This window comes from Stenella coeruleoalba (assembly GCF_951394435.1).
Source record: "Stenella coeruleoalba genome assembly, chromosome: 15".
Classification (NCBI taxonomy): Eukaryota; Metazoa; Chordata; class Mammalia; order Artiodactyla; family Delphinidae; genus Stenella; species Stenella coeruleoalba.
The window spans coordinates 83,948,635-83,954,634 of NC_137161.1; the positions used below are offsets into that span (position 1 = coordinate 83,948,635).

Here is a 6,000-nt window from a genome sequence, read left to right on the forward strand (position 1 = left end):
CACAACTACTGAGCCTGCGCTCTAGAGCCTGCGAGCCACAACTACTGAGCCCACGTGCCATAACTACTGAAGCCCATGCGCCTAGAGCCCATGCTCCGCAACAAGAGAAGCCACCGCAATGAGAAGCCCACACGCTGCAACCAAGAGTAGACCCCACTCGCCACAACTAGAGAAAGCCCGCGTGCAGCAACAAAAACCCAATGCAGCCAAAAATAAATAAATAAAATAAATAAATTAATTTTTTTTAAAAAAGAACCAATGCTCAAAAAAAAAAAGATTACATGGAAACTACTTTAAAATAAATGGGGAAGGGGATCAGTCCAATCCTAATTATAAAATGAGAACTAAAAATGGATGGAGCTATATTGCTTCGGAGATGGATGAAACTGCTGTAATAGAGACACTAAAACAATAGTGCCTTAAAAAAATCATAGACAATTATTTCTCACAAGCCCTTCTAAGAAACTTAGAAAACTAGGCTTCTTCTAAATGACTACTCTACCATCTCTAGGGCATTTTCCTCCTCTCCATGATTCAAGATGGCCATCAACCACATCTGTATGTCAAACAGCAGTAAGAAGGGAAAAGTGTATAAAATGTCCTTTCTTTTAAGGGCACAATCCAGAAGAGGCATGAGTCACTTCTGCTCATATCCCACTGGACAGGTCTTAGTCATATGACCACTGCTATCTACAGGAAGACTGGGAAAAAAACGTCTTTATGCTGGGAGGCAATATTCCCAGCCCCAAATCAGGGATTCTGTTACTACAGAAGCAAAGAATAGATATAGGGAGGTAACTAGCAGTCTCTGCCACAGGAGATAAGAGAGGATTCGCAATGTCACGGAGAATGCCACCCAAACAGGTGAAGCAGATTGTGACATGAACAATGAACCTCCCCCCACCTCGCTGAGTTGGACTATAGACAGCAATGAATTTTATCCATTTACCCCATTTCACTACAGGACAAAATTTAATCTTGGGGGTGGAAATGATAAGCAGTAATAGCTTACCTGGATATGCTGGATAGAGCTGGAGACAAGGGAATCTAACTGCTCTGATTATAGGTTTTTATGTTTTCAATTTCTTTGAAGAACATAATAAACATACAGTATAACAAATCAAACAATACAAATATAAAGAGAAAGCTAATTCCTCAGCCCCTACGTTCCAAAGTAACAAATATAAATAGGCTAGTATCTATTCTTCCATATAATTCCCCTGCCTCCGTGTAATCATATATAAAATCATACAAGGACCATTCACATTTAATATGATTATTAATATAGCTGGGTTTAAGTCTCTCATCTTGCTATTTGTTTTCTGTTCATCCCATTTGTTCTTTCTTCTTTTCATCTTTTCCTGCCTTCTTGTGGATTAATTGAATATATACATATTTTCAATAATTTTATTTATTTATTTATGGCTGTGTTGGGTCTTTGTTGCTGCACGCAGGCTTTCTCTAACTGCAGCCAGTGGGGGCTACTCTTCCTTGTGGTGCGTGGGCTTCTCGTTGCAGTGGCTTCTCTAGTTGAGGAGCACAGGCTCTAGGCATGCAGGCTTCAGTAGTTGTGGCCCACAGGCTCAGTAGTTGTGGCTCAAGGGCTCTAGAGCACAGGCTCAGTAGTTGTGGCACCTGGGCTTAGTTGCTCTGCAGCATGTGGGATCTTCCCGGACCAGGCTCGAACCTGTGTCCCCTGCATTGGCAGGTGGATTCTTAACCACTGTGCCACCAGGGAAGCCCTATTTATTTTCTATTTTATCAATTTATCCTCCAAACTTATCATTTTCTTTCTATCCTTTTTCTTTCTGTTAATTTCTTTGGGTTTAGTTTGATGTTCTTTTTCTAAAATTCCTAATATGGATGCACAAAAATAAACAGAGTAAAATAATAAAGGCAACTTCTATGTTGAAGAAGAAGAAATTCTGCAAGTCAGAAGAAAATGAAATGCTTCTTCTTAAGTGCTGAAAGAAATAAACAAAACAAAATAAAATCCTGTTGATGTAGAATTCTCCAGTGGACTCCCTGAGTTGAAGGACTGAACCTGAGAGTCCAGGGAGACCAAAGTAGTTAGAGTTCTCAGGACAGGGTGCCAGAGAGGGCTATAATAATGATGATGTCATATAATATCATTTGAAGATAGATTATGATAAATTAAAATGGATACTGTGAATCTACAAGAACCACTAAAGTAAGAAAACAACGAGTTATCGTTAATAAGCTGACGAAAGAGATAAAATGGAATTGCTATAGACTGAATATTTGTCTCCCCAAAATTCAAGTGTTGAAACCTAACCCCCAAAGTGATGGTATTAGGAGGTGGGGGCTTTGGGAGGTGACTAGCTCATGAGGGTAGAGTCCTCGTGAATGGGATTAGTGCCTTATAAAAGAGACCGGAGAGTCTGAGCCTGCATGCCACAACTACTGAAGCCTGTGTGCCACAACTACTGAAGCCCGTGCGCCTAGAGCCCACACTCTGCAACAAGTGAAGCCACTGCAATGAGAAGCCTGCGCACCGCAATGAAGAGTAGCCCCCGCTCACCACAACTAGAGAAAGCCCATGCGCAGCAATGAAGCCCCAACGCAGCCAAAAGTAAATAATGTTTATAAAAAAGAAAAAGAAAATAAAAGTAGAGAAGGTCAAAAATCCAAAAGACCTAGTTGAGAATGACAAAATTATATTACTTTTTGAAGATATAGGAGAATATCTTCATGATTTTAGAATGTGGAAGAGAATTTCCTAAGAAGAACAGAAAAACCATTAACTATAATGATTGATAAGACTGTATCAAAAGTAAGGACACGGTCAGAGGATGAATGAACTAGCCATAGAATGCGAGAAGATATCAATAATATACATAACTTCAAAGCACATCTGCAGAATTAAGAATGCCTACAAATCAGTAAGAAAGAAGCAGATGATGCAACAGAAAAAAAGAAGAGGCCAAAAACACTCGAGAAGGCACTTTCAGGAAGAGAAAACCCAGATGGACAAGTAAGGACACAAAAAGGTGCTCGACTTCAGTAATGATCAAGGAAATGCAAATTATAAACACCAGACTGGCACTGGCAATTCCAAGGATGAGCAGGGCTGTAAAATCGCTGGAACCCTAATTACTGGAGGAAATTAATACAACCGCATGGGGCAACATTTTGGTATTCTCTAGTGAAGTTGGACGAGCATATGCCCCGTGCCCCAGCAATTCCACCTTCAGATATGTACCGCTAAGCAGGAGTTTACAACCTCAGCACCACTGACTTTTGGGGCCAGATAATTCTTTGTTGGGGGCTGGGGGCTGTCCTGTGCATTGCAGAACGCTTAGGAACATCCAGATGCACATGCACCCTCCACAATTTTACTACCAAAAATTTCTCCAGACATCGTCAACTATCCTCAGGGGAGGGAGAAGCAGCAAAATTGCCCCCAGTTAAGAACCTCTGGTTTAATCCAATCCAGTAGTTTATGTAAATTGGGCAAGGAATTACAGCCTCATCAGACTAGAGACTTAGATAACAGGCAACTTGAATCCTGAATACATGGCTTGCAAGGCAGCATTTGCTTTCCTTTACCCATAGCCAAAAACTGGGCCATCTTCCACGGGAACTGATGGGGTTCCTTCAGCATCTCCATTTGGAGAGCTGACCTTGGAATCCCTAAAGCAACTATTAAACAGGGTTTCTCCAAACTAGTGGTTACCAGTGGGAAGAGAGAAGGGGGGAGGGGCAAGATAGGGGTAGGGAGTTCAGAGGTATAAATTATTCAGTAAAAAATAAGCCACAAGGATATAAGGTACAACATGAGGAAGATAGCAAATATTTAATAATAATGATAAATGAAGTATAACCTTTAAAATTTTTGAATCACTGTATTGTACACCTGTAACTTGTATAATATTATACATCAACTATACTTCTATCAAATATAGTAATAATTATAATACAAAACAAGCAAATAAACCAACAGGGTTTCTCACTCATTTCTTTGAGAAATATTGCCCAGGAGAGCAGCTCCAAATCTCACATTCTGTCTCAAATCTCTTTGCAAACATGGAAACTCACCCACATGATAAGGTAGCCCCATGCTTTCTTGAGACAATAACAATTTAACGATTAACCAACGCCAGCACAGTTAACATAACACAATGCCAACACTACTAAGCCCCAGATTTGTTATATGAGCCCCTGTTATCACTAAGCTTCAACTGAGAAATCAGTGTCCCATAATGAAATCTCCTCTTAGAAAAATTTAAATAACTAAATCTCTTATCCTTAACTTGAAAAAACTCTGCATAACCCCACTCATGTGGGTCTCAGGCACCTAGATAAAAATCTGCCTTCCTTCTTTTAAAACCTGCACTGTCTTCCATTAAAACTAATGTTTCCTTCAACATCTCCAGAGGTGGATTAATCCTCCCCCAAGGCTATTGTGTTCCCACTTTTCCAAAACCCCAACAAGTCAACCGTTTATCTGAAAAACACATGGCAGCTGTGAGGAGCTTAGAAGTCACCACTCTATCCGCACAACAAGTCAAAAGCTGAACTGAAAAATCAACAATCTTCCCAGATTCATCAGAAAAGTGAGGTCACAGGGCAAGCCACTGCCCCCCAAATTAGAAAGACAGTCGGGTGAATACAAAGAAACACAACTTACCAGAGCAGAAACCCACAAGCAGAAACCTCCAAGGGAGCCAGTTCCGGGGCAGGAAAACCTGGACTGTAATTGATGAATTGCTGGAAGCTCCAGTGTGGATGAGTCTGAGAATCAAAAACTCCATGGACACCCCATCCTCGGGGGGGAGGGGTCCCCACGCTCTTGTGAGTTTCCCTCCAGGAGCCTGACCAGGTTCTCACAGTGAATACAGGAGAAAAATCACCTCATACTTCCTGCAGGGGAAGGGGAGAGGTAACCATTTTTAAATACACCAGAGCATTCTGGTTTCCTTAACAAGGTCTGCCCTCAGGAGAAACTAGTTAACCACAGCCTAAGCTGCTTGGGTCTTATCAGAACCTAACTGACCCAAGGGAGGGAAATACCCAACTCCAGCCCCTCCAACTGTATTAACCCACTGAAGGAGGTGAAGCGGGTTAAAAACCACTTGTGAGGCTCACAGTCCAGAGGCACAGACTCATCAAAAGACTGAATCCTAATCATTGTACTATAAGCATTTCTCCTTCCTCCACACGTTACCGTTACATTACCAAAGGCCAATTTACAACAGGTTTTTGTTTGGTTGGTTGGTTTTTCATTTGGTTGGGGTTTTTTTTCGGCCATGCTGTAGGGCTTGTGGGATCTTAGCTCCCCAGGATCAAACGCAGGCCCTTCTAAGTGCAAGTGCAGAGTCCTAATGGCTGGACCACCAGGGAATTCCCTACAGCAGGTTTTTTAACCCAGTACATCATATCCACCTTTCAACAAAAAATTACAAGGCATACTAAAAGGCAAAAAAAAAACCCCAAAACAAAAAAACCCCAAACCAAAAACTAACCAACCAAACAAAAAAGACAACAAACCACTTTGAGAAGACTGAGCAGGCATCAGAAGGAGAGTCAGATATGGCGGGAATGTTGGAATTATCAGACAAGGAATTTTTTTTTAATATGGGGTGGTTAGTTGTGTTTTTATAATTAATTTATTTTATTTATTATTTATTTTTGGCTGCGTTGGGTCTTCGTTGCTGCGGGCAGGCTTTCTCTAGTTGTGGCGAGCGGGGGCTACTCTTCATTGTGGTGCACGGGACTCTCACTGCGGTGGCTTCGCTTGTTGCCAAGCACGGGCTCTAGGACTGCCGGCTTCAGTAGTTGTGGCTCACGGGCTCCAGAGTACAGGCTCAGTAGTTGTGGCACACGGGTTTAGTTGCTCCGCGGCATGTGGGATCCTCCAGGACCAGGGTTCAAACCTGTGTCCCCTGCATTGGTGGGCAGATTCTTAACCACTGTGCCACCAGGGAGGTCCCGACAAGGAATTTTTTTAACCTACGATTGGACATGTATACACTACCA

At 41.9% G+C, this 6,000-nt stretch overlaps 1 protein-coding gene across 4 annotated transcripts in view; it reads right to left on the bottom strand.

The window, feature by feature from the left end:
• Positions 1-4,743, bottom strand: part of LOC307198131 (uncharacterized protein) — a 28,156-nt gene extending 23,413 nt beyond the window's left edge. For all 4 annotated transcript variants that reach the window (XM_079944815.1, XM_079944822.1, XM_079944814.1 and 1 more), the window contains exon 1: positions 4,652-4,743. The gene's annotated coding sequence lies outside the window, so the exon portion shown is untranslated. The remainder of the gene's footprint in view (positions 1-4,651) is intronic.
• Between the last annotated feature and the right edge of the window lie 1,257 nt (positions 4,744-6,000).